The following is a 27,878-nucleotide window of genomic DNA, read 5'->3' on the forward strand; positions in this document are numbered from 1 at the left end:
GCCGAGTCGCCAGTCTACCTTCCTTTTGTGTGCGTCGAGAGGACTTGCGTCTGGGATTACGCAGGCGGAAAGGCCTGGTTTCCGCTCCACGTAACCGGTTCCGCTCGTGCTGCAATAGGGGTCGAAAAGGCCTAGTTTCCGATCCCCCTTCTGCGAATGCGCGGAGAGGCCGAGTCTCCGCTACATCGCCTGAAAGTGCACCTTCTTCGGTATCTGGACGGAAAGGCCGCGTTTCCGTTCCAGAATCGGACGCAAGTAGCGAGATTACACCATCGGAATGAAAAGTGGATCGCACAAATGCCATACATTCCATTGAGCAGGAATGCCTTGGCAAAGTTAAATTTTTATTACATCGAAAATTGTAAATTGTCTTTATGATGTTTGGAAGTGCCAATATTAAGTGAAAAAAAATCATTTCCGTTGATGACTTGATCTACTAATATTCGTAATTAGCAGTTCAACTTCATTGCATGAAGTTGTCGAAAACGTATTACTCTACATTTGGAGAGTTTTTAGCCATTCTCGCAACCCTACAACTAGTCTGCCACCCAAAAAAAATGGTTTGGATGCCACTGTAGGCGATACTCGTCTAAAAACAGGGTAGCTCATATGCAGCAGAAAACATAAGTTTAATTTCAAATTTTATTACAAAATGTCTTATTCCATTTTGAATTTTACATAAAAATATGTGAAATATTTATAAAAGGTTAGTGCATTGATATGGGCTTATGACAATGCATCTTTTTTTTTTTTTTACATTTTTATCCCAACAATAAAATATATTTACGGTACTATATGCTTTGTTGCAGAAACATCTTTACTGACTCAAAATATATTGTCATAATTCAAGTGGTGGTAAAAAATTCAAGAGTTGAAAGCCGCAGTAGCAAATTCAATTTCTCTAAGAAGTGTAGTAGATCTACTGCCATTGCAGTAAGTTCCGACCGCTGACCGACATACTACGTTCACTTTGTGGAATGCATGTATGTATGTACATTGGCACAATTGTCAGAAACCATTCAAGGCGAATTTATACAATGGAAAACCGTATACATACATACAAGGTGAAATGATATTTCTTCATTGAAAAAAAAAGAAAAAAAAATGTCAGAATGAATTCAATGGAAATCCGTATACATACACGGCGAATTCATATTTCATTTCAATTATATTTTTCTGGCACGCGGCGGTTGTGTAATCTTAAGGTTAGGTGAGTATGCGTAAAATATCGTATTATATAGCTATGTTTGAATGTAATTTTTTCTTAATTACAGGATGTTGCTGGGCATAGTTTCTGCTGGTGTTATTTTTCGGCAAATAACTCCAACATCGAGGGACTTAATCGACTTACTTGGAGAAAGCTGCTGAAGGTGAAATGGAAGACGCGGAAATGATTGAATCGATAGAAAATTTGGAAGATACTAAAGGCCATTCTACAAAAGAATGGGTTAGTATGCTTGGACCACGCCAATCGCCAATCGCTTTCAGTCTTTTTTGCGCACCTTTGAAGTGATTAAAAAAAACAGCAAGGCGATCGTATTATAAAGGCAACGTATATATTTTTATATGCATTTTTCTAAAGTAAACATTTCTTCCTGTATATATACCTAACAGTTTGTGCCTTTCCAATATTACTCCTTGAACTTCTGAATAACAATTTCATCATAGTACGGCCGACAATTAAGTCGTACATTTAGGCGTGAGCACAGCAAAAATATACCAGATAATTTGCGATGTATGGAATAGATTTCCTCTGGCGGTGGACAAAGGCGATGTGCGACCATTGTGGGTACTAAATGTGCAATGCGTTCGGTGGTGTTCTGCCGGCCAAAATCAAAATCACCATCAAAGCGAAATATTTCGCCAAGTATCATAACAGCATCCACATGCGCCTCTTCCATTTGCTTGGTTTCATAACCTGTGAGAAAAACCCATTTCGCGTGACATGCGCAAGACACCTTCACGATTATTCTCTGCAGCGTGCATTATTACCTGCCGATAATTACGTATGAATTGCTTTTGATAAAAACGCGTTGAACAAAAATCAATTAACATTAGTCTCTTCGTATCAACATCATAAAGGAAATTCGACCAATTCGGATCGGTTTGCATGCATTCCAACTCGAACAGCTCACGCAAGCACAACTTGAGTATAGACGAAGCAATGTGATGGCGATGCTCATAGCTTAAATCGAAGCACCTGTCCAATGGTACACCTGGCACTAATTCTGTAGTCAGTACGCTGCTTGTGGTCAATTCTTTAATGACCTTCGGTACATAGTACTCGTGATAAGGTGCAATCATCTGCTTAAATTTATCTGTATCTTCAGCTTCACGTGTATAATCTACTTCCCAATTTAGTTCACGTTTGGCCACCTTGACCACATTGTCAATAAAGAGGCCGTGCGGAAAGACATCCCATACTTTGAGCATGCCTACTAAATTATCAATATCACTTTCGATGCTTTGCGCAACGCCAGGATATTGAATTTTTATAGCCACTTGCATGCCACCTTTCAATGTAGCGCGATGTACCTGCCCAATGGAAGCCACCGCAAATGGTTTCTCATCGAAACTTTCCAAAAGATGACGCCAATCGGCGCCCAATTGTGTGATCATTACGCGCTCTACTTGCCAATCGGGCATATAGTCGGCCGCCTGGCGTACACGTTCAAAAGCTTTAGCCAGCTGCGGTGACACCACCTTAGAATCCTGTATACTTAGTATTTGGCCGATTTTCAATGCTGCACCTTTGTTGATGAACGTGGTATGTACACATACCGGGACCGTATTCGACGCATGTGCGAACAGAATAAATCTTCATTTGTTGTATCCTACACGGATTTGGCAAATAAAGAGCATGTACTTGCGTACTTCCTACCTGAAGCACCTTTTCAAATGCTAGAAATCTTCGACAAGGTGGCTAAAGACATGGTCTTATCAATATTTCCAACATATGATCGTGTTCCAACAGAAATTCATGTTCGTATATCAGAATTGCCTCATAGAGAAGAGTTACGGACTTCCGGAAACTCCATCTGAACCAGCTGGTGCGTACTTTGGGCGTGATAACAGCTACAACGGGTGTGTTACCTCAACTTTCAGTCATCAAATACGATTGTGTGAAGTGTGGCTACGTTTTAGGGCCCTTTGTACAGTCACAGAATACAGAAGTTAAACCTGGCTCCTGTCCTGAGTGTCAAAGTGCCGGCCCTTTTGCGATTAATATGGAACAAACATTATATCGGAATTACCAGAAGATTACCTTACAGGAATCTCCTGGTCGCATTCCCGCTGGTCGGATTCCGCGTAGTAAGGACGTAATTCTTTTAGCGGATCTTTGTGACTTATGCAAGCCGGGTGATGAGTTAGAAGTTACTGGTATTTACACAAACAACTCTGATGGTTCGCTAAACACTGAGCAAGGGTTTCCGGTTTTCGCCACCGTCATTATTGCGAATCATATCGTTGTGAAGGACAGCAAACAAGTAGTACAATCGCTTACGGACGAAGACATCGCTACCATTCAGAAGTTGAGTAAAGATCCTCGGATTGCAGAAAGAATAATAGCTTCAATGGCCCCATCCATATATGGCCACGACTATATTAAACGCGCACTTGCGCTGGCTCTATTTGGTGGAGAGTCTAAAAACCCCGGTGATAAACACAACGTTAGAGGCGACATAAACTTACTTATATGCGGCGACCCAGGAACAACAAAACACAAACAAAAAGAAGCTGATTGTCACCGAACCGAACCCTTTTGGAGCTGAAGATATGTGAGTTTTTAAATATTGTTTTTGAATTATTTTAAATTGTTCCTTTCGGGCGGGTCTTACACTATAAACTGCCTACACAGTTTATGCAATCTCTTCCAAATAAAGCGGATAGAAAACCAGCAAGCTTGAGAGGTTGAAGATTTTGAAACAAAAAAACATATCGGGTTAAACTTGCTAGTTTTCTACTGTTTGCTTTTATTCTGAGGCGGAGTAGTTCGCTACTTCTGCAGTTATTTTAATTATGGATTCAGATCTGAGGATGGTCGTTTTTGTATAGCCAGATCAACCCGGGGTAACTCGGGTAAGAACCATCACGCCAAATACAAAAAAAAAAAACTCAAAATATACTCCATGGTACTAAAAAACAGGTTATCTCCAAAAAGGTTAGACATGGGATCCCTCCTACTACCTAGAAGTGGAATGTTGTGGTAAAAGGAAGTGGAATGTAGTAAAGTGGTGAGGGGTAATTTATGAGGCGGTTGTTGGCTCCGAGTTTCCATCGTTGTATGGCGGGAGTAGAACCAACTTCACCAGTGGTCTTGTGACTTGACCTTTCTCCGTCGAGATGTCCACTACTCGTACTCTGCTGTCGGCACCAGGGTGTACGTTGACAACTCGTCCTAACCTCCACTCAGTGGGGGTTAAGTTGTCTTGATGACGACCAGATCACCAGGTTTGATATTTTCTTTGGGATGCTTCCACTTAATGCGTTTTTGAAGTTCGGTTAGGTACTCTGTTTTCCATCGCCTACAGAAAGTTTGATTCAGTGCTTTGAGTTTTTGCCACCGATTCACTATGGAGGCAGGAGTTTCATTAACGTCTAATTCTGGTGGGGCTAGAAGATGTCCACCGATGAGAAAATGGCCTGGAGTAAGCGGCTCCAGGTCAGTAGGGTTATTTGAAGAGGGACTCAGTGGCCGTGAATTGAGGCATGCCTCAATACGGCCTAAAAGAGTACTAAGCTCTTCAAAGGTGTATTTGTGGGCGGACGCAATTTTTCTAAAGTGGCTTTTGAAGCTCTTTACGCCCGCTTCCCACAGTCCTCCCATGTGAGGCGCTGCAGCGGGTATAAAATGCCACGTCAGCATTTGATGATTGTATTTCGAGATAGTTTTTTCTCGGGTTTCAGACAGAAAAGCTTTAAATTCAGATCGTAAGGATCGTGAGGCTCCGACAAAGTTAGTGCCGTTGTCGGAGTAAATATTTCTCGGACATCCTCTTCTAGCCACGAACCGTGCGAACGCCGCTAGAAAAGATGGGGTACTAAGATCACTAGTAGCTTCTAAGTGAATCGCTTTTGTCGTGAAACAAACAAATAAACAGATATACCCTTTAGAAACTCGACAACCTCTGCCGCGGTAACTTTTAACATCAAAAGGTCCAGTAAAGTCTACCCCCGTATTGGTGAAAGCGCGAGTAAATGTAGTGCGTTCCGGAGGAAGAGTTCCCATAAGTTGAGTTTGTGACCGTTTTTTAAAGATAATGCATGTCTTACAATTATGGATAGTGGACTTGATCAAGTTCTTGACTTTGGGAATCCAGTATTGGGTACGGATGAGGCGTAGCATCAGTTGATTCTCTCCACGCAAGGAGACCTTGTGAATAAACGATACAATAAGGCGGGACAACCTGCTGTTATACGGGATAATGCTCGGGTGGCGTTCATTGTATGCTAAGTCCTGGGATGCTCCAAGGCGACCTCCGGCTCTGATGATGTCATGTTTATCGATGAACGGATTAAGCGGAAGGATTTCACTCTTCGCATCGATTGGTTTTTTAGACTTCAAGTTTGCGTATGCTTCACCATAATAATGCTTCTGGTAGATTTTTATCAGGATTTCTGCCGTTGTTTTAATTTCATTAGATGAAATTAAACAAGAATTTTCCTGAAGTGAAGCTTTTGTTTTGGAATGAGTTCTTCGATAGAATCTCATAACATATGATAAAACTCTCAAAGCTCTCGGTAGATCGGAAAAACGGTCAAGAATATCGATATCATTTGCTCTTGTTGTCGCATAAGTGTGTGCTCTTTTTTCTTCAACTTCTGTATGATAGTCTGTTCCTTGAGCGGGCCACCTGGAGTTGTCTTCTTGCAGCCAAGAAGGTCCCTGCCACCACAAAGAATTGTTGACCAATTCTGACGCAGGTAGTCCTCTGCTAGCCAAATCGGCTGGATTTGAGGCCGAGTCTACGTGTAGCCAGTCCTTCTCCCCTACTTTTTCTACGATTTTCGTAATTCGGTGGGCGACGAAGGTTGACCAAGAACAAGGCGGCTTTCGTATCCATGCGAGTACGATGGTCGAGTCCGTCCATAGATGTGTCTTCACTGGTCCTAGGTTGAGGTTGTTGATTATAGATTCTATGATTTCTGCGAGCAGTACTGCTCCGCAAAGCTCCAGTCGTGGTAGCGATATAGTTTTGACGGGGGCTACTCTGGTTTTTGCCAAAAGTAGATTGACCAAAATTTTGTCATCTCTTTTGACACGCATATATGCCGTAGCCGCATATGCTTTTTCTGATGCGTCGCAGAAACCATGTATCTCTATGGTGTCTCCAGGTGGGAAGTATACCCATCGAGATATTCTGATATTATCTATTTCGTGGTAATGTCTCGTAAAATGCTGCCAACGTTCTAAAATAGTATCAGACACAGTCTCATCCCAGTCTGTGCCTTCTAGCCAAATACTTTGCATGAGTATTTTGGCTACGATGACTATTGGTGCGAGCCATCCCAGTGGATCGAAAAGCTTGGCAATCGCTGACAGCATCGCCCTTTTCGTAATAGTGTCGTGCTCCTCCAATGGTCTGACCATAAAATAAAATAAATCCGTATGGACATTCCACCTTATGCCCAGAGCCTTAACCGTGCTGGTGTCTTCGAATGCTAAGAAATCTTCGCTAAGAAGGTCCGTTTTTGGGATGCCCTTAAGAATTTCCTGACAATTTGAGGTCCATTTCCGTAGTGGAAAACCAGCTGATCGTAACACTTCTGAGATTTCATCTCTTGCTTTAATGGTAGAGTCGACGCTATGTCCTCCAGCTAACACGTCATCCACATACATGCACTTTCGTAGTATGTTAGATGCTATTGGGAAAGAATTCTCTACATCGTCGGCTAATTGCAGAAGTGTCCTTATCGCGAGGTAAGGTGCGCTATTAATCCCGAAAGTGACAGTCTTTAATTCATATAGACTTACAGGTTCGTTCGGGTTTGTACGATAAACTATTCGCTGGTATTTGGTATGGTTGTTATTCACCCAAATTTGGCGGTACATCTTCTCGATGTCGCTATTAAAAACGTACCGATATAATCTCCAGCGGAGTATTAATATTGGAAGATCTGCTTGGAGTACTGGACCTGGGTAAAGTACGTCATTTCAACTTGTACCATTAGCCGTCTGGCTTGAGGCATTAAAGACGACCCGAACTTTTGTAGAGGTGCTTTCCGCCTTTATCACAGCGTGATGGGGTAGAAAGTAATTATCGGAAGAGTCTGCTGAAATGCTACCATTTATCCTGGACATGTGTCCCAGTGATTCATATTCTGTTAGTACCCTATTATACTCCTTTTGCAGGACGGGATCCTTTGTAAGCCGTGTCTCATTCCGGAAGAACTGAGAGCATGCTCTTTTAAGAGAGGGGCCTAGGCAAATGTTTGCTGGAAATTCCTGCCTAAATGGTAGCGAGACTACATATTTTCCATCTGGGTTTCTCTCAGTCGTTTTCCGATAAAGCTCTTCACAATACTTGTCGTCTTCGTTTAAATTTTTATTTTTCGGTATATCTTCTAGTTCCCAGAAAGCTGTTAGTTGTTGATCCAAGGCAACTTCGCTATGATAAGAAACTATGTTGTTTGTTGGATTTGGTGCTTCTGTGCGACCGGTTAAAATCCAACCGAACACGGTTTCTTGGGCAAGAAGTGTACTGAGAACATTTTTCTTCAAGCCGCACAAAATAATTTGGGGATAAATGTATCCGCCAAGTACTAGGTCTACTTCTTCGTTAACGTAGAACCTTTTATCTGCTAAAATCAGATCTGGAAATGCCTGCATAGTCATAGCGCTGATATGGCAGGATGGAAGATTTCCAGTTAATTTTGTCAGCACGACCACTGTTGCATGTAGACTAAACAGTGGGTCAACAGGGGACCGTAGTTCTATGTTGCATGCCTCCTTGACCTGAGCAGAGGTTGAATTCGTTATGCCTGAAACTTTGGCATACATCTTCTTAGATGGCAGGTTGATTCTGCGTTTGAGTCGTTCTGTTATAAAGGAACACTCCGAACCAGAATCAATGAGTGCTCGTGCTGAAAAATCTGTACCATTGAGACGTATATTTACACGAGCCGTTCCTAAAAGTACACCTGAGTTCATATTTGCATAATTAGACTTAACGTTTTTGCTTTTACCGGAGTTAGTTTTATTGAAGTTACGCCTTGCTGCAGCTTGTTGCGAGGTTGAGGCAACATCTTTGGCAGAGCTCGGTGGCGTTTGAGGCGGTGTTGCCTTTGGCGGAATTGTCTGGGTGTGCAGGAGCGTATGATGTCGCGAGTGACACGTGCCGCAATTGAAAGGGCTTGTGCATCTTGACACAGTATGTCCAGAACTCAGACAATTCAGGCAAGCATTGTTGCTCTTTAAAAACTCTATCCTTTCAGTTGGCGTTAGCTTTAGGAAATGGGAACAGCGGCGTAATTTGTGCTCATTTGTTTGGCACATTTTACATGTGTACTTGGTTACGCTTGTTTGGAACGCGCCATGTCTTTTTGTGGGGGCTTCTGAGGGATGTCTGGTGTTTTGCGGCTTTGAGGCTTTGTGCCCTTTATGCCTGACATGGTTTCCAAGGTTTGAAACCTATTCGATAGGAACTTGTCCATGTCTTCCCACTTTGGTAAATTTTTCTTGTGATCTATGGTTTGTTCCCATAGAGCCAGCGTACAGTCGGGAAGTTTAGTTGAGCATAGATATACAATAATTCCATCCCAATTCGAGATGTCAATATTATGGCTCTTGAGCGCTGATAAACAATTATTTATATCGCGCTGCAACTTCTTCAGTGAGCTACCACACTCATTATCTATGGAAATTAGGTTGAAAAGAATTTTTAGTTGCGTATTTATGAGGATACGCTTATTTTCATATCTCTCACACAGGTTATTCCAGGCCGTTTGAAAACCTTCATTGGTGAGTGGACATTTTCTTACTATGTCTTTGGCTTCCCCTTGAGTCTTCTGATTCAGGTGAAATAGTTTCTCAACAGGGGTGAGCCGCTTGTTTAGGATGTATATGGCTGTGAACATGTCACGGAACGATGGCCATGACAGATAGTCGCCCTTGAACACATCTGTGTCACACGGAGGAAGGTGAATATTGTGTTCACGAACCGACTGATCTTGTACATCCTTCTCTGCATTTACAAGCGTCTCAGACTGACTAGCCATTACCGACATGCATTTGACATAGCTGGAAAACGAGCCCTTATGTTTCCGTCTAATTGCTTTAATGTCATCTTTAGAAATTCCTTCTTTATTTATGATCGCGTCATAAGCTACTTTGGTCTTTTCCCACAAAGCCTTTAGTTCGTCTTGCTGTATTGCAAGGCCGTGTTTGTTTTGCTCTGTGGCTGGTGTGCTATTGTAATCTGATTCAAATTCGATTACAGATTCTGCCAAACGAATAAAGGTTTCCATTGCGGTAATTGATCTTCAGATTACTCTTTACGAATTAAAATTTGTAGTGGTTTTCGAAAGAAGTATGTTCACTATAAATAGGAATAGACCGTGTATATTCCAAACTGTCGTATATGTATAAATGCACAGCGAAACTTTTGCCAAATTGTCGAAAAGAGTATAAGAGTACCAACGTAGCTTGTTTAAACTCTACGAGCCAAAACCCAGAAGCAGTCAAGAAAACACTACGATTTAAAATTGATATCTCTTTCAGAAAATTGATGATTTTTTTATTTTTTCAGAAAAGTGATAAGCATATGTATGTATATATATGTTTATGTGCTACTCGCCACCCAACACTGCCGACGAAGGTATATATATATATGTATAAGCATATATGTATGCACAAATTCGTGTGTACACCCAACGCAACGTCGTCAAAACTAATCCAAATGGACTTAATTTCAATTTTTACCAGCAAATATTTCGCAAATGGACTGAATTTAGCGTGGTGAAGTGATTTTTGTGAAAAAAAATGTGAAGGAAATTAAAAATTTGAGGTTATGTGACCTCAAACACAGTGAATCAGTGTAATGCAAATTTAAGAAATGTGCTGCACGAATTAAATTGCTTATGCACAACGAAATTGAAAGTGAAATTTATCGGCGCTTTGTTAACTCGAGTAGCAAATCGAATGTGGCAAGTGGCAAAATACCAAAAAATTGTTGCAATATGTAGTGAGCCGGAATGCAATGTGTGCTGCACTTTGATATTTAAGTTACATATATGCCACTGTTCACTGTGATATGGGTAGGTTGCACGGTGCACCAATTACGAACTGTTAATGTCGATGGACACTCTTCACTGCGGTTATTTGCACAAGTTCAACTTTTTTTTTTCGTTTTTTCTCACAAATCACTTCAACTCGCTTGGATTCACGTTGAGGTTATATCTGGTAATTTTTTTGTGCACTTGAATTTGTAACCACGTACCTTAGTTTCCTAGTAGCTGGTGAAACTGCTTGTTGGATGATGATGTTATCAATGTTTTTCTGGTTCGTGGCACGAATTAGTGTGGCTGTGGCTGTAGCAGGATCGCTGTTATGTGCAGCTTGATGTGACCAAATTCCTTTTTCGTAGAAGTGGCTCAATTACTTTTTGGGTTCGCTTTTTCTTCTAGTGTGGACTGTATGTTGGTTTCCCGGCTCCTAAGGACCAATAAAAACGTCAGTGTGACGCAGTGCGGCTCAAGTGTGGTGCGCAAAATGGTCACAATGAGGTTTGAAAATAATAGGAAAAAAAGACAAATAAAACTCGGTTTAGTTTAATGGTTTTATTAATTGTCCAAGTATTTTGATTTGATTTAGATATGTTGGGTTACAATGGTTTTACCTGAAAATAATGTGGCCTGGTAGCTGCAGTTCTTTCTCCTTGGTCTCCCGATGTGAAAGTGAAAAACTCTAAAGCCGTAATTTTCGTTCGAACCGCCGGACAAAGAAAAGACGTGGAGGGGAAATTCAACGAAAGATACTTTATCCGGCGGGAAACTTAAACTCACGGCGCGAATATATAATATACGTACATGTGTACAAGTATGCATGCATAAATGTACACATATGTGAATGACACATTAGGGTGGTGCATTATATTTGGAAATATTTAGGCTTAAGGCCTAAACAGTATAGTTTCAGGCGGGCTCTTCCTAAACTATGCATTTTTCAAGGTTATTGTGGCTTACTAACATTTTATTTTTAATATTTAATAAGTTGAAAAAGTAACAAAGTCTAAGAGGTATCGAGTTATAACAGCATACATAGTTTAGGAAGAGCCTGCCTGAAACTATACAATAAAGCAAATAAGCAAATGGATGTATTGAATTGACAACAACAACCACGCTGTCAAGTTTAAATAGCGGCAAATCAGCTGCACTTGATAGTAGTTGGTTGAATAAGGAAAATAAATTAGCAACAAGAGTTTACGGGGTGTACATAGCTCAGTGGTTAACGCTTGTGACTCTGCACATCGATTACGCAGGTTCCATTCCTGCTGAAGTCTAGAGAAAAGAAGTCTGATGAGGAGATGTGGTGATCTCCGAAATAGCTGCTATAACTTCTACTGCTTAGACTTTGTTGCTTTTTCAATTTTTCCTAATAAACAATCGTGGTACAAAGCTCAATTTATTACATTTCGTTTAAACAAAGAACTAAAAAATCGGCCTTATAAAGAGATCACGTAAGTACTTGGGAAGAAGATATAAAACATTGGTGTACAGGTCTATAGTAGAACCACTCTTTATATACTGCCCTACGATTTTCTTCCTAGCGGGGGGCTCGCATGTAGATAAACTGCAAAAAATTCCAAACCGAGCGATGAGATTCATCCTCAACAAACCGTACGACACACCAATAAGATGTATGCTTGAAACCTTGAATTGGTTAAGCGTGAAGCAACAAGTTTTTTACCAATATTAAGAAGGGCAACCTGCCGGATTATCTTAGCGATAATCTCCGATATATAAATGAGACCCATACATATTTGTTAAGAGAGAATAACAGCTTCAGACTCCCGAAGTATAGCACGGAAGTGGACAAAAAAAATATTTTTTATAAAGGCTTAAAGTGCTTTAATGAATTAGCATAAATAGGCTATAAAAAATTGTGATTCTATCACTATTTTCAAGTGGCTGCTATATGACCATTGTAGAACGCAGCCTATAAGATAGTGATGTATAACAATAGCGTGGATTGGAAACAACGCCTTTCCAACCACCAAGATATCGGGAATAGGTGGATCGGAAACTCGGCCTTTCCGAATACCTTTAAAACCTAGATACTAAACAATAAATGAGCGGAATGGAAACTAGGCCTTTCCAACCGTCACGAAAGTGCGACTTGGTGGATCGGAAACTCGGCCTTTCCAACCGTCTACAAAACCTCCGGGCAATGGCATGCTTTTATATTGATATAAAATAATTTCAGTGAAGCAATAATGTTATTTAAAAATTTCCGTAGAGCATATTATGTTTAATATATAAATTTTAAATCTTATTATTAATATTATAAATGTGAAAGTTTGTATGTTTGGATGTTTGGGAAATCATCACGCGGAAACGACTGAACGGATTTGCATGAAATTTGGTACGCAGATAGCTTATGGGGCAGACTGTTTAATAGGCTATTTTTTTAAGAGTTGCCACCTGTTAAAAAGTTTAAATTATTTAATATGCGGGAACTGCTAAATGGATTTGCATGAAAATTTGCACACAAATTGCTTATGACCTATATTGGAAAATAGGCTACTTTTCTTAAAAGTTGCCACCTGTTAAAAAAGTTTAATTAAATTAATACGCGGAAACGACTAAACGGATTTGCATGAAGTTTTGCACACAGATAGCTTATGACCTAGGTTAGAAAGTAGGCTACTTTTTTAAGAGTTGCCACCTGTTAGAAATGTTTAATTTAATTAATACGCGGAAATGAGTGAACTGATATGCATGGAAGTTTTCACACGGATAGCTTATGAGCTAGGTTGAAAAATAGGCTACCTTTTTCAAGAGTTACCACCTGCTAAAAAAGTTTAATTAAATTAATACGCGGAAAAATCTGAACGGATTTGCATGAAATTTTGCAAGCAGATAGCTTATGACCTACAGTGGAAAATAGGCTAATTTTTTGAAAGAGTTGCCACCTGTTAAAAAGTTTTAATTAAATTAATACGCGGAAACGACTGAACAGATTTGCATGGCATTTCGCACAGAGATAGCTTATGACCTATGTTGGAAAATAGGCTACTATTTTAAGAGTTATCTCGCATTAGGAAAGTTTAATTAAATTAATACGCGTAATGACTGAACTGATTTGCATGAAAGTTTGCACACAGATAGCTTATGACATAGACTGGAAAATAGGCTACTTTTTTAAGAATTGCCACCTGTTTGAAAATGAAATTTTGCTCAAAGATGGTTTATGACCTGGACTGAAAAATAGGCTACTTCCTTAACCGGGTTTCCGATCAGAACGAAATTTAGTACACTTACTACGGATTTCGGAAGGATGGTCTTAGACTGAAAGTAAGTCCGATAACTCAAGGCCCCTCCCATACAAATTGGAATTTTCATATCACATACATATCTCTGGAAGTATTTGTGGGAGAGAACTGAAACTTGGTATAGTGATATGTATGTGAAATCAATGTTGGCATTAATCGATTGATGTTTTAATTAGTTAGTTAATTCGATTAAATTCAATATGATTACAGTTAATTATGATTAATTTTAATCCGACTAAACAGTTAATCGTAACCGCGATTAAAAAATTAATTTTTAATCATTAACTCTTAATTTGATCAAGTAGGTTTGGTGATTAATTAAGTTATGCTGGAATTTCCCTGTGCACACAAAGCAAGTTAATCCGGTATGGCTAAGTCGGGTTTCCTCATCAATCTAAGCAATTTGGTGTGCATTTTCATTAAAATATATACCAACAAACGTTTTATAAACTAGGTTTGTAAAAGTTCCCAGTTTATGTATTACTAATAACAATAATTATATTTTTTTTATATTTGTCCTTTTTATAAGCGTAAAACACAAAATAATTACTATAACTGGTGTTTGGTTTCAAACTCGGACAAACTAGACAAACTAATCAGATTTTATTTTTAATTGGATTAACGATTAATGTTTTAAATTAATTAAACGTAATCGCAGCCAGCGATTAACGATTAAAAAAATGTTATCATTAATCGTACAGTTGATTACGACTAATTAATTTTAATCGTCAAACGCGATTAACATTTTAATCGTTAATCAGATTAACAGTTTGCCAACACTGTATGAAATCATGCTCATATTCACGGAGAAAAATGGACGTTTTTGCAAAAGAGGCGTAGCACCTCCCATACTGACTGAAAGTTTCATATTGCATATCTCTTCAAATGTTTGGGGTAAAACACTCAAGCTTGGTATGGAAATCCATATGTATGTATGTATGTGAAACTAATACCATACTCATGGAGAAAAATGAGAGTTATTGGAAAAGGTGGTGTGGCAACTCCCATGCAAATTGATTTTTCTATGCTGCATATCTCTGGAGGTGTTTATTGCAGAGGACTGGAACTTGGCACTGAGATGTGTATACAAAATTAATTCCATACTCATGGAGAAGAATTTGCGTTATTCGAAAAGGAGACATGGTTCCTGCCGTACAAATTTACTGTTTTATACCGCTTATCTCTAGAGGTGTTCATGGTAGAGTACTGGGACTTGGTACTAGGGTATATAAAATCAATTCTAAATTCATGGAAGAAGATTGGAGTTATAAGAAAAAGGCGCGTGGCACTTCCAGTAAAAACTTTACTTTTTCTTGCCACATATCCCTGGAAGTGTTTGTGGAAGAATACTGGAACTTGGTATGGAGTTGTGTATACAAAATGTATCAATTGCTCATGGAAAAAATGTGAGTTATTACAAAAGGAGGCATGTCGCCTCCCATACATACTAAAAACTTCTTAATACATATCTCTGGAAGGATAGAAAATCTCTCGAAGTATTTTAAATTTGTTATGGAGATTTATTTTATAAGTGCCGTACTGACAGAATAAATTTCATTAAATGGAAAAGGGAGAGCCGGGTTCGGCCTTATAATCTAAAGCTCTCTTGAGGCATTTCCTACAGTAATGAGAAGTGGTATTTTATCAAGGCCAGGTTACTAAATTTGTGTTGGAAATATTAGAACTCGCCGTGGCACCTCCGAGAAGGTTACACGTTCACGCGTCGTATACCTGGAAACATTTTAAGGTATACTTAGAGGGATTGATATCTTTCGTATGCCTAGCGCGCAGACGAGATTTTATAATTTCATAGTTTTAAACGGCCTAAACACCTTAACTCGCTTAAAAAATAACGAGCTATAACGAAATGGGCACAGAAATAAAATCTAACATCATTAAATTATTTTTCATATTTGCGGGGTGAAACCCGCGGGTATAAGCTAGTCTAAATACAATTCTAAGAATTCAACAATTTTTATTGAGCTTGAGGCCGTTTTTTAATGAAAAACGTATTGTGGAAAAGCAACAATAATTTGAAAAAATGGCAGAAGTGATAGCTATTTCGGAAATCACCACATTTCCTCATCAGACTTCTTTCAGTAGGATTCGAACCGACGATCCCACTGACTCAGCCAGTTGCCTACGCACTGTACCAAGTTCGCCTTGTACCAACCAACAACCACATGATCAAGTGTGAATAGCAGTGGAATAGCTGTGCTTGATTGTGTTGGCTTAACAAATGAAAGAGTGGAAAAAAGCAACGATAATTTACCAGGCGAACTTAGTACTGGCTGAGTCAGTGGGATCGTCGGTTCGAATCCTACTGAAAGAATTCTGATGAGGAAATGTGGTGATTTCCGAAATAGCTACCACTTCTACCAATTTTCAAATTATTGTTGCTTTTCCACAATAAGTTTTTTATTAAAAACGGCCTCAAGCTCAATAAAAATTGGTGAGTATAATTTTTATAAGGCCATAAAATAACAAAAAAAAATTACTTAAGGACGAGCACACCTAATAAAAGTTAAACATTCTAAAAATAGAATTATTAACAAAAAAAACAACATAACCAACAACCACATGATAAAGCGTGAATATCAGCGGAATATCTTCGCTGGATTGTGTTGGCTTAACAAATGAAAAAGTGGGAAAAAAGCAACGATAATTTACAAGGCGAACTTAGCACAGGCTGAGTCAGTGGGATCGTCGGTTCGAATCCTACTGAAAGAAGTCTGATGAGGAAATGTGGGGATTTCCGAAATAGCTATCACTTCTACCATTTTTTCAAATTATTGTTGCTTTTTCACAATAAGTTTCTCATTAAAAACAGCCTGAAGCTCAATAAAAATTGTTGAATATAATTGTTATAAGGCCATAAAATAACAAAAACAAATAACAACACTTTATTTTAATACGGGAAAAAACCAAACATAGAAAGTCGTTCTGAATTATCCACTTGCCCTTTTACAAACTCATTTATATATATCTTACTATAAGCACCTAAAATGGATAAGACTCAGGGAGAAGAGAGACATTAAATGTTCGACTTCCATTTTCGATTTTTTGAATATTGAAAATAGTTATCGAATTTGAATGTTTAAAACGTCGTTGATGCTCATAATTGCGTTTCATATTTGCGTTAATATTTTCAAATTTCAGTATGCTATTTTCGAATATTGAAAATATTTAGCGAATTTGAATATTGAAAATAGCATTGATGCTAAGATTTAAATTCTTATTTGCGAATGTATGTATGTATTAGTAACGTTTACGTTAATACTTTCAAATATCAGTAGGCTGTGATTATTGAAAATATTTAGCGAATTCGAATATTTAAAATAGCATTGATGTTAAGATTTCCATCCAAATTTGCGTACATAGGTATGAACCAAGTACGCTTACGTTAATATTTTCAAATTTCAGTGGGCTATTTTTGAATATTGAAAATATTTAGCGAATTTGAATATTTAAAATAGCATTTATGCTTAGATTTACATTTAAATTTGTGTACATAGGTATGAACCAAGTACGCTTACGTTAATATTTTCAAATTTCGCTAGGCTATTTTTGAATATTGAAAATATTTAGCAAATATGAATATTCAAAATAGCATTGATGTTATGATTTAAATTCTTGTTTGCGCATGTATGTACGTATTATGTATTAAAATCTCAGTAGGCCGTTTTTGATTATTGAAAATATTTAGCGAAATCGAATATTTAAATTAGCATTGATGCCAAGATTTCCAATAAAATTTGCGTATATATGTATGAACTTAGTACGCTTACGTTAATATTTACAAATTTCAGTAGGCTATTTTTGAATATTGAATTTATTTAGCGAATTTAATATTTAAAATAGTATTGATGATAAGATTTAAATTCTTATTTGCGAATCTATGTATGTACTAATAACGTTTACGTTAATATTTTCAAACCTCAGTAGGCTGTTTTTGATTACACTATGCGACAGTCAAAATCGGGATGGGATGAAACTAACGGGAAATGTTATGTCGGTCAAAAACAAGTTATACGTGGCCCGGCGTTTCGCTGGGTCACGTCTAGGAATCGAGATATATCGATTTGAAGTTAGTAACTATTATATAGGGGAAATTGTCACCTTTGGTGGTCTTTTTTTTGACATAACTCGAGAACCGCTAGTCCGATTTTGCTCAAACAGACATAAAATCAATATTCTTGTCAAAATGAGATACCTTCACTTAATTGTGAATAAAAGCGAAACGCGTCCATCGATTTTCATGAGCTATGTCTCATTTTGCTTAAAGGTTATGTGACTTTGCGTGAAAGTAATACGACTTGCCTTTTTTTCCGTTTTGAATTTTTTATGAATTTAAAAAATAAAAAAATTTAATATTTTAGGCAAAAAATATTTTTTTTCTTCATACATTTATTTTTACCGGAAAACTGTTGATTATTTAGAAAAACGTTATATGAACAGATTAAAGGAATTGTAATTTTTAATTTTTTTAATTTGTTTGAGCAAAATCGGACTAGTGATTCTCGAGTTATGTCAAAAAAAAGACCACCAAAGGTGACAATTTCCCCTATATGATAGTTACTAACTTCAAATCGATATATCTCGATTCCTAGACGTGACCCAGCGAAACGCCGGGACACGTATAACTTCTTTTTTACCGATATAACTTTCCCCGGTAATTTGAACCCTTCCCGATCACTGACCCCTACCATTTGTCTCACAGTGTTATTGAAAATATTTAGCGAATTCGAATACTCAAAATAGCATTGATGCTAAGATTTAAATTCTTATTTGCGAAGGTATGTATGAATCAGATCATAAGCAAAAGTAATGCTGTGAAGTTCAACTTATATTGTGCTCTGATTTGTCATTCTATTTGCAAAGTTTATTGTGCGAATTCTGAGTTAAAGTTGTTACAAAAAGTGCCTACAAGCATCTTAGTGTGAAAATAATCGAAGCTAAGTGAAAGTTTTGTGTTTTATATTAAATTTAATTAAATTTCACTTATTTTCTTCATATTCACTTAAATTTCAAATTTTCATTTACATGTAATCTTGCCGAGTCTTGCTTAAAGTGCTGGGCATGAATCGCGTATGACGACAATCGTCTGAACGATATCGTGCCGAGATTGTGTTGCTTCATGAAAACCAAAAATTGTTTGATCCTTTGTGCGATATCGTCAACTCGATCCCAGTTTTGCTTCACGTAAGAGTAATAGTAACACGTAACATCAACACAAATGCATAAATCAGTGTTTTTACGAGGTCATTTTGTCAGTATCGTTTGAACGACTATCGTTTCAAAGTTACGTGATTCATGCCCAGTTCAACCGAAGTTGATCTCTTTAAGTTGTTTAGGCAAACCAGAAATGGTTTTTCTGAGGTGGGCAGAGGTTGGCGGTACTGACCGCAAAATTTAAGCATTATTAAAATGTGTTTAAAACCTTTAAATGCTTAGATACCGTACAATCTATGAAGGATATTCGTGTGTCAAAACGGAAGCGTCTTCATAGTCCGCCTAATGAAATGATAATCGCTCCACGTCAGAACAATCTTACGAATGACTTAATTAACCTCTCTTCTCCATGTCCAGAGACATCGGAGTCGTCATCCTCAAAAGAATGTATAACAAAGTCTGCTTCCGCTTCTAAAAACAACGAGCCTGAAGTATCTTCCCCTTCCCCCGTTGAAGTTGTGGCACTGTCATCCTCTAACGCTTACTCTACCCTCAATTAGTAACTCAGTTACTCAACTCCTTCCGCTGGTAATCGATACTAGGAGACTGGTTTTGGTTACCCCAAAGAAGTCTATATTTGTCTCTAGATTTTCGAGGGATACTTTCGAAGACGATATAAAGTTTTACATCTCGTCCAAATTTAATAAAACTATCAGCTTAAGTATCAGAAAATTTAATTTTAAATATGAAAGAAATATTTCTTCATTTAAAATTGACGTAAATTTAGAAAATTTTGACATGCTGTTAGTTAATATCAGTTCATCTTGGCCTTCCGGAGCTTTCGTTCGTGAATTTGAGTATAGGCCCTACAAAAACTTTCATTTAGCAAATATTCCGCCTCAGAATACTGAATCAAAAAACTGATTACTTAAACTGCTTTAAGTATTTATTATCAAAACGTAAGAGGCTTAAATACTAAATTAACGAACTTATATCTTAATGGCCTTGAATGCAATTATAATATAATTTCTTTCACTGAAACTTGGCTCAAACCTCACATTTTTAATTCAGAGATTCTTTCAAATAATTATCATATCTACAGAAAAGATCGGGAAGACAGAGTCGGCGGTGGCGTAGTCTTTGCCGTCGCCTCTTCAATACCATCTGAAGAAGTTAGTCTTCCACACATTGAATCTGCAGAATTCAAATGCATTCGTATACAGGTTGGAAGGGGGTTTACTTTCATAGCTCTATGCTATATTCCTCCCCGATCTGACTCATCAGTGCATTTACAACATGTCTCTTTACTGAAATCAATTAATTCAATGATTAAACCCTCCGATTCAATGATTGTGTTGGGTGACTTTAATTTACCAAATCTATCATGGAACATCATTGACAATGATATCGTACCTTTCTCGTCTAGTGCGTGCAACAACGTATTTCTAGAGGAGATGGCTCAACTCTGCCTAAATCAAGTTAATGTACTTCGCAATAAGTTTGGCAAAGTATTAGATCTTGTTTATGTTGATGATGCATCTAAGTCCGCTGTAAATAAATGTGACCCACTAGTTTTGCCCGAAGATGTGTACCACCGTGCTATTGAGATATCTTACGAAATTATAAACGATGGTCAAAATCGCGGTATCCAAACATACGAAACAAATATTCGCTTTCATTTTTCAAAATCCAACTTTAAAAAACTTGTTAAATACTCGTCCACAGCGTGGCGACGAATAACTGTTACCTCGGTTTTTTTGAGAAATAAAAGAGACTCAAAATGGAGAAAATTTTCTCTCAAAGTTTACATTGCTGGAAAATGTAAATAAGGATTAAAATTTAAAAACTAATTTAAACAACTGAAGTAAAATGTCTGGAAAATTAACATCAAAACACTTTTTTCGGAAAATCTATAAAGGACCCTTTTATTTCTAAAAAAACCTGGGTAACAGTTATTCGTCGTCACGCTGAAAATTGTCGTGGCCTATATGCAAAGAACAGGTTGAGCAAGGCGTTGCACATTTTAATTTTACTGTACATCAATTACGTTATTTACGTCACGTTATTTTAGATTACACAAAAAAAACGGTTTACACTCACACTATGTAAAATACTCACTATTGCGTCACAAGTTCTTTGAATTAAACAAAAAGTGTTATAATGCTTACTTGTGTAAAATCAAACGACTTATAATATATAACCCCAAATCGTTTTATGATTTCGTAAACTCCAAGCGAAATGTACGTGGGTTTCCTTCCGCCATGAATTATCAAAATACCGTCTCTAGTGATAATCAAACAATTTCTAACATGTTCGCTCAGTTTTTAAATCCAATTACTCCATTAACTATCAAGCATACTTTGACTATCCTTTTAAACAAAGTCCAATTAACTCAATACATACCCCAATAATATCTACCGATGATGTTTTAGTTTACCTGAAGTCCTTAAAGCAGTCTTTTAGTTATGGTCCTGACCAGATCCCCACTTGTTTTCTTATAAATTGTACTGATTATCTCTATGAGCCGTTAACAGCCTTATTTAATTTGTCTCTTAAAGACGGCATCTTTCCAACCGTTCATAACCCCTCTACATAAAAGCGGTAGCAGGTCCTCGGTGGAGAACTATCGGGGCACAGCTAAGCTCTCTGCAATTCCTAAATTATTTGAAGCAATTATTACAAATCAGTTGACGCATTCTATCTCCTCTACCATTTCATACTGTCATCATGGGTTTTGCAAAGGCAAATCAACTTCAACAAATTTACTTGAGTTCACAACCTATATCTCGAAAGCGTTTAGTGAAAACAAAAGGTGGATGTAATATATACCGACTTCAGTAAGGCATTTGACAAAGTATGTCACTCGTTGCTCATCTATAAACTTGATCTTCTTGGTCTTCAACCTAATTTTCTACGTTGGATCTCTTCATAACTCTATGATAGATCGCAAAGGGTTATGTTTAAAAATACTATTCCTGACGTCATTGATGTTACTTCAGGAGTCCCGCAAGACACATAGGCCCGATTCTGTTCTTCCTTTTTATAAACGATATTTCTACAGATATACAATTTTCAAATATTTTAATGTACGCACGTCGTACGTATCAATCAAAGAAAAGCATTTGCTACAAGCAGACTTAAACAGCATGGCTAACTGGTGCTATGTAAATCGTATGCCTCTAAATCTGGAAAATTTTGTGGACCTTGGTATCACAATGGATCCGAAAATTAATTTTAATCTTCACATTAATGTGACAGTCAACAAGGCTAAAGGTGTACTTGCATTTGTGAAACGATGGTCAAGAGAATTTAGTGACCCTTATATCACTAAAACCCTGTTTACAACATTAGTCAGACCGATTCTGGAATACGGTTCGGTGGTTTGGAATCCAATTTATTTACTCAGACAAGATAGAATCAATTCAAAAACAATTCCTACTTTTTGCTTTAAGAAATTTCCGTTGGGATTCTCAATGTAACCTTCCGCCTTATACGAGCCGATTAAAACCTATTAATCTTCCTACATTTGTAAGTCGCCTTAATGTTCCCTCCCTGTATCAAGATACTTTCATCCCCTATTTTTGAAAACATGTAAAACTAATTTTGAATTACACGAGCCTCTCCGTTGCTTATGCCAGGATTTTAACTCTCATTCCAGCACATTTGATATATTTGATTCGCTTTTCAGCATTAAGAAAGCGATACTATCCTCTCTCAATAAATGAATCATTAACATAAAGACATAAAATCAGCTGATGAATTTAGTTCTGTAGCTGAACAGTTTTAGATCTCGACACAAACTCCTGCCTATCGTGACTCGGCGCAAAAAATTGAAAATATTGGTTCCGTACGTCATGCGGACTGTGCCCCTCGTGCGGATGGGCAGGCATCGAGGGTAAAAACTGTTGGGATTATTATTATTATTATTATTATTACGTTAATATTTTTAAGTCTCAGTAAGCTATTTTTGAATATTGAAAATATCTAGCGAATTTAATATTCAAAATAGCATTGATGCTACCAAGGTGCATCAATACAAGGTGGTGTTGATTGATCAGCTGGTTTGATATTTTTGTCTCTACACTAGTACAGGAGAATGCCATCCAAGACGAAGTGGCGCAACTTTAGGATGTCAATAAAAGAAAATGATGAAAATTATATCCTATTCCCTTTCGTTTTGACATCCTCCTGTACCAAAAAGCAATGACAAAATACACGGGACTTTTACTTATATGCAATCAACACCACCTTGTATAGATGCGCCTTGGATGCTACGATTTAAATTCTTATTTGCGAATGTATGTATGAATCAAGTACGCTTACGTTAATATCTTCAAATCTCAGTAGGCTGTTTTTGATTATTGATAACATTTATCGAACTCGAATATTTAAAATAGCATTGATGCTAAGATTTCCATTCAAATTTTCGTATATATGTATGAACCAAGTACGCTTACGTTAATATTTTCAAACTTCAGTAGGCTATTTTTGAATATTGAAAATATTTAGCGAATTTGATTATTCAAAATAGCATTGATGCTAAGACTTAAATTCTTATTTGCGAATTTATGTATGAATCAAGTACGCTTACGTTAATATTTTTAAATCTTAGTAGGCTATTTTTGAATATTGAAAATATCTAGGGAACTTAATATTAAAAAAAAACATTCATGCTAAGATTTAAATTCTTATTTGCGAACATATGTATGTATTAATAAGGTTTACGTTAATATTTTCAAATCTCAGTAGGCTGGTTTTGTGTAATATTATTTTACACAAACAAAATACTTTACGATTTGGTTAAGATTTTTACATAACGTTGCAACTTTCTTAAAATTTACTGTAAAAGGTAAGAAGAAAATAATTTAATTATAGTTGACTTGTTTTCGGTAATGTTTGATATGCGCAAGAAATTAATATAAAAGAGCAATCGTTCTATGGGCATATTGCGGGCATATATCTCGTGGCTGGATCGCGCGTAATACGCGTTAACTTCTTGCGCAAGAAAGAAATGCACGTTTCAATCGTTCCACTTTTATTTCTAATGCTCGAATTTCACATGCCCGCGGGAGTCGGGTGCGCACGCTGGCAAATAAAAATTCATTCCGACCAAACTATATCGAAATTCACGCATTTTTTTTTTTCATAGATAAATGCAGAAAAGTTTATTACAGAAGTTGTTGTTAAAAATTTTCGTCCACGAGGCGCAGAAATTGCTTAAATGTTAAGTTTTTCATAAAAAAATTATTAAAAAGCAAACAAAAAATTTTTTTTTGTAACGCAAATAATTTCATTGTACCTATAGTTTAATGTTTTTTAAATCTGCACCCAAAAATATTTTTTCATTCGGACACTTACTTTCGAAGAAAATGAAAATTTCCAAAACACTGCAAAAATTTTCAATTGTTCATTAAAAAAAAACTATTTGGAATTTTGCAACAAAATTTACACAGTGTACTCTTCGACTACAAAACTCGGCGCTGCCTGAATATCATTGAGAAATATTAATCTCGGTAAATTCGGGGCCCACTAGAGGAAGCCTTACCCATACCAAAATATACTTACATTCATAATTCTGCTTGGAATAAAGTTGTACTGAAAAGTACTGATTTTTATAGCATGAAAAAGTCTAATGTACTGATTTCGCGCCAAAAAAAACCCTACGCAACCCTATGTATGGGGATCTAATGGGGGAGTGAAGTGAATCTATAACCTATCCTCCCCAAACGAAAACCTCACCCACTGCCCGTCATGGCTTGGTGGTCCCTGTTATCGCTAACGAGGCTCTGTCGACCGGTGCGAGGCGTTATATCCTCGCTCAAGGCTGAGCTCCCGTAGTGAGGACTGGACCCGGACCGTACGTGACGTGCATCGACTAACGCTCAGGACGACCAGAACGTGATGACGGGTGGACCTCTACGTACGGGACCCCAATCTTCGCGTTTGAAAACGAACCGACAAATCCAGAAGCGTCTGTTCCCCAGTGGGGCGGCTCCCTGGTCTGCGTCTGACTCATAGTGGGCGGCAGGACAACCTTCACCTGGCAGTAGGTATAAAATGCAACCCCCCCCGGAATGTCTACTCAGCCCGGCCCTCAGTAGCCGGAAAAGGAGGGTTCTAAAATCCCCGGAGACCCTATCGTTGGAGTGGTGACAACAGGCCCCAGCGATCGAAATGCTACTGTTGACCCTATAATCCAGGTGTCTGCCCCGGGCTTGGATGATAGGCGAGCTACTGAGGCAAAAACATTGGAAAGGCCACAGAGGTGCCCATCCGAAAGTGGCGAGTCGGGCTCCCAGGATCTTCAAATCCACTCACTGCTAGACTCCTCAGATGAGGAGGATCGCGACTGGGCGGATTCCCTCGCACTGAGCCAGCTCAGTCTGGGGTCTGATGATTCTGAGAGACCGGCTGCAACCGAAGGAGCTAAGGAGCCCCAAGGCAATGCCAGGCCTGAGAAGGAGAAGGACAAAGAGCGGAAGAGAAAGATGGGGTACAAAAGCTCTCGTCGATTTCTCGCGAAACTGCGAGAGCGCGACCCCGCCACTCTAACGCCAAGGGACAAGGCTCTTCAAAAGAAGCATGCCTACGGAAGTATGAGCGACTCCGTGAGGAGAAAGTCTCGAATGCTTCCGGAGGTGTGGCCGCGGTCTCTGGAAAAGCCACCAACTCCGAAAAAAGGGACGCTGTAACCAAACGCCCCTCTGAGGGCGGTAGCAGTCTGCCGACGAAGAAAGCTGCTCCCCTGTCCGCTGTTGGAAACAACAAGCCGTCGCAATCACTGACGCCCAAGGTGCCGAAGACCGCGAGGCCAGTGTTCCCACGGCTGGACGGGGAGAAGGCCTCGACGTCGGCAGCTGCTATTGCCTCCGGTGGTAAGGGACCGGTTGCACGCACTCCGAAGAGACAACTGTCTAGCGACAAGAAGACACAGCCTGAGCAGAAGCGGGTGAAAACTTCATCGACCTTATGCTCAGCACCAGAGCTCCAGGTAGCAATCATAGACCGGAATCACCCGGAAGGAAAGATTCCGACGGAGAAATGGCTGCTCCTGGAAGAAAAGATTATGAGGGCACTACTTGGCGAAATCCAGCGTACCAAAAACAACAGCATTGGTATGTTTGATGGAGCCAAGTGGCAGAAGGGAGTCAAAGCTGTTGGATGCGGTAACAAGGAGTCGTTAGACTTCCTAACAAACTGCGGCCGCAACCAAGATGAACTTTGGGCCAACGCACGACTAGAAGTTGTTCCGCTCTCAGAAGTGCCATCCCGTATGACAGTGCGAGTGTGGATCCCGCCCCCCCTCGTGGAGGACCAGACCTCACTAGCCCTAATCAAATGTCAGAACGAGGATGTCATCCCTGACGACTGGACGATTGACCGAGGCCGCGCTCGCGACAAGGCTACGGCAAGGACCTTTGGATCAAGATCGGTCCACAATCCTTGCAGATCCTCCGTCGAAAAGCCGGCCAAATAAGATATGGCATCGGTCACCTTAGGTGGTGCAGATTAATCTGCATCACTGCAGGGCAGCATCGGAGGATCTGCTGCTCTTCATGGGTGAGGAAGATGTAGACGTGGCCCTAATACAAGAACCCTGGCTAGTGGCGGGGAGGGTCACAGGTCTATCCACTAGCGACTTTCTACTCCTCACCCCACAGACCGAAGGTAAAATTAGAAGCTGTATTCTGGTTAAGAAAAGCACTAATATTCTCTTTCTTCCCCAATTTAGCGATTCGGACATGACAGTGGCAATGTTGGAGCAGAGGGAGCACCCGACCTCATCCTCGCATCTTTATACATGCCATACGATGTACCCGATCCCCCGTCAATATCCTTCAGGAAAGTCACCGCCTGGGCGGAGCAACGAAGGATAAATATGGTGGCTGGCTGTGACGCCAACGCTCACCACACGGCGTGGAACAGCTCTAACATCAACGATAGAGGTGAGTCACTCTTTAGTTACTTATTATCCACAAAACTTACTATCTGTAACAAGGGTAATCACCCCACTTTCTACAATAGAATAGCGGAGGAGGTTATAGATATAACTCTTGTAACTAACTCGAACAATGTTAGGGTTGACGGCTGGCACGTCTCGACTAAATGCCCTTTTTCTGATCATTATCGCATCGTATTCTCCATTAACCTAAGCAGACCGACACTAAAACCTTATCGAAATCCTCGTAGGACAAATTGGAACAAATTCAGCCAGTTGGTGTCTGGAGCGAGTCCACCGTACACGGTGGAGCCAATTTCAGCGGACCAACTACAGGGAGCGGTCCTCTGTCTAACGAAGTCTCTCAAAGAATGTTACATAACAACCTGTCCCGAGAGCAAACCTTCTAAGCGACACCCAAGGTGGTGGACGGCCGATTTAAGGCGGCTCAGGATAGCAGCTAGGAAATCTTTCAATAAAGCGAAGTTCACTAAGAACGCGGAGGACTGGAACGATTATCGTCGCAACTTCAATGCGTTCAAGAAAGAGATAAAGAAAGCAAAAAGGGTTTCGTGGTCCAAATTTTGCGAGGACCTCGAAACGACTACTGATGCCGCGCGACTAAGAAGGTGCCTCTCCAAAAACCCGGCTCCTCCCGGTTTTCTTAAAAAGCCAGGAGAAGGGCACACCGAAAGCAGCCTTGAACACTGGAACACCTTATGGACGTCCACTTCCCTGGCTGCGGTGACGCAGGGGACACAGGAACTCCTATGACAGAACACCCTAGTACCCACAGGCAAGGCAGTCCAGTGAACGAAATAATCACTACAGACAAAGTAGCTTGGGCTATCAGATCCTTCCAACCCTACAAATCTCCGGGACCGGATGAGGTCTTTCCAGCCATGCTACAACGAACAAGCGCCACGGTAACCCCCTGGCTAACGACAATCTATAGGGCGAGTCTCATCCTAGGCTATATCCCAAAGTCATGGAGGGAGTTAAGAGTGGTGGCTATCCCCCCTACTGTGGAACCTCGTGCTAAACGAATTCCTGCTTCGTACATCGAAAGCCGCTAAGGTCGTTGCTTATGCGGATGACTTAGTCATTCTGGTCGTGGGAAAATTCCTCCCCACGGTCAGCGAGATTCTACAATCTGTAATTAACGATCTGTCAGGGTGGGCAGAAAGAAACGGCCTAGGGGTCAATCCCACTAAAACCGAACTTGTTCTCTTCACCAAGCGATGTAAAATAGACAATTTCCGACTTCCGTCCCT

General features: G+C 39.2%; 1 pseudogene; it reads right to left on the bottom strand.

The window, feature by feature from the left end:
- Positions 1-1,530: 1,530 nt before the first annotated feature.
- On the bottom strand, positions 1,531-8,497 carry LOC118751684 (annotated as a pseudogene).
- Positions 8,498-27,878: the final 19,381 nt, after the last annotated feature.

The sequence above is a fragment of the Rhagoletis pomonella genome, unplaced genomic scaffold (assembly GCF_013731165.1).
Source record: "Rhagoletis pomonella isolate Grant_MI unplaced genomic scaffold, Rhpom_1.0 Rhpom_scaffold_00915, whole genome shotgun sequence".
NCBI lineage: Eukaryota > Metazoa > Arthropoda > Insecta > Diptera > Tephritidae > Rhagoletis > Rhagoletis pomonella.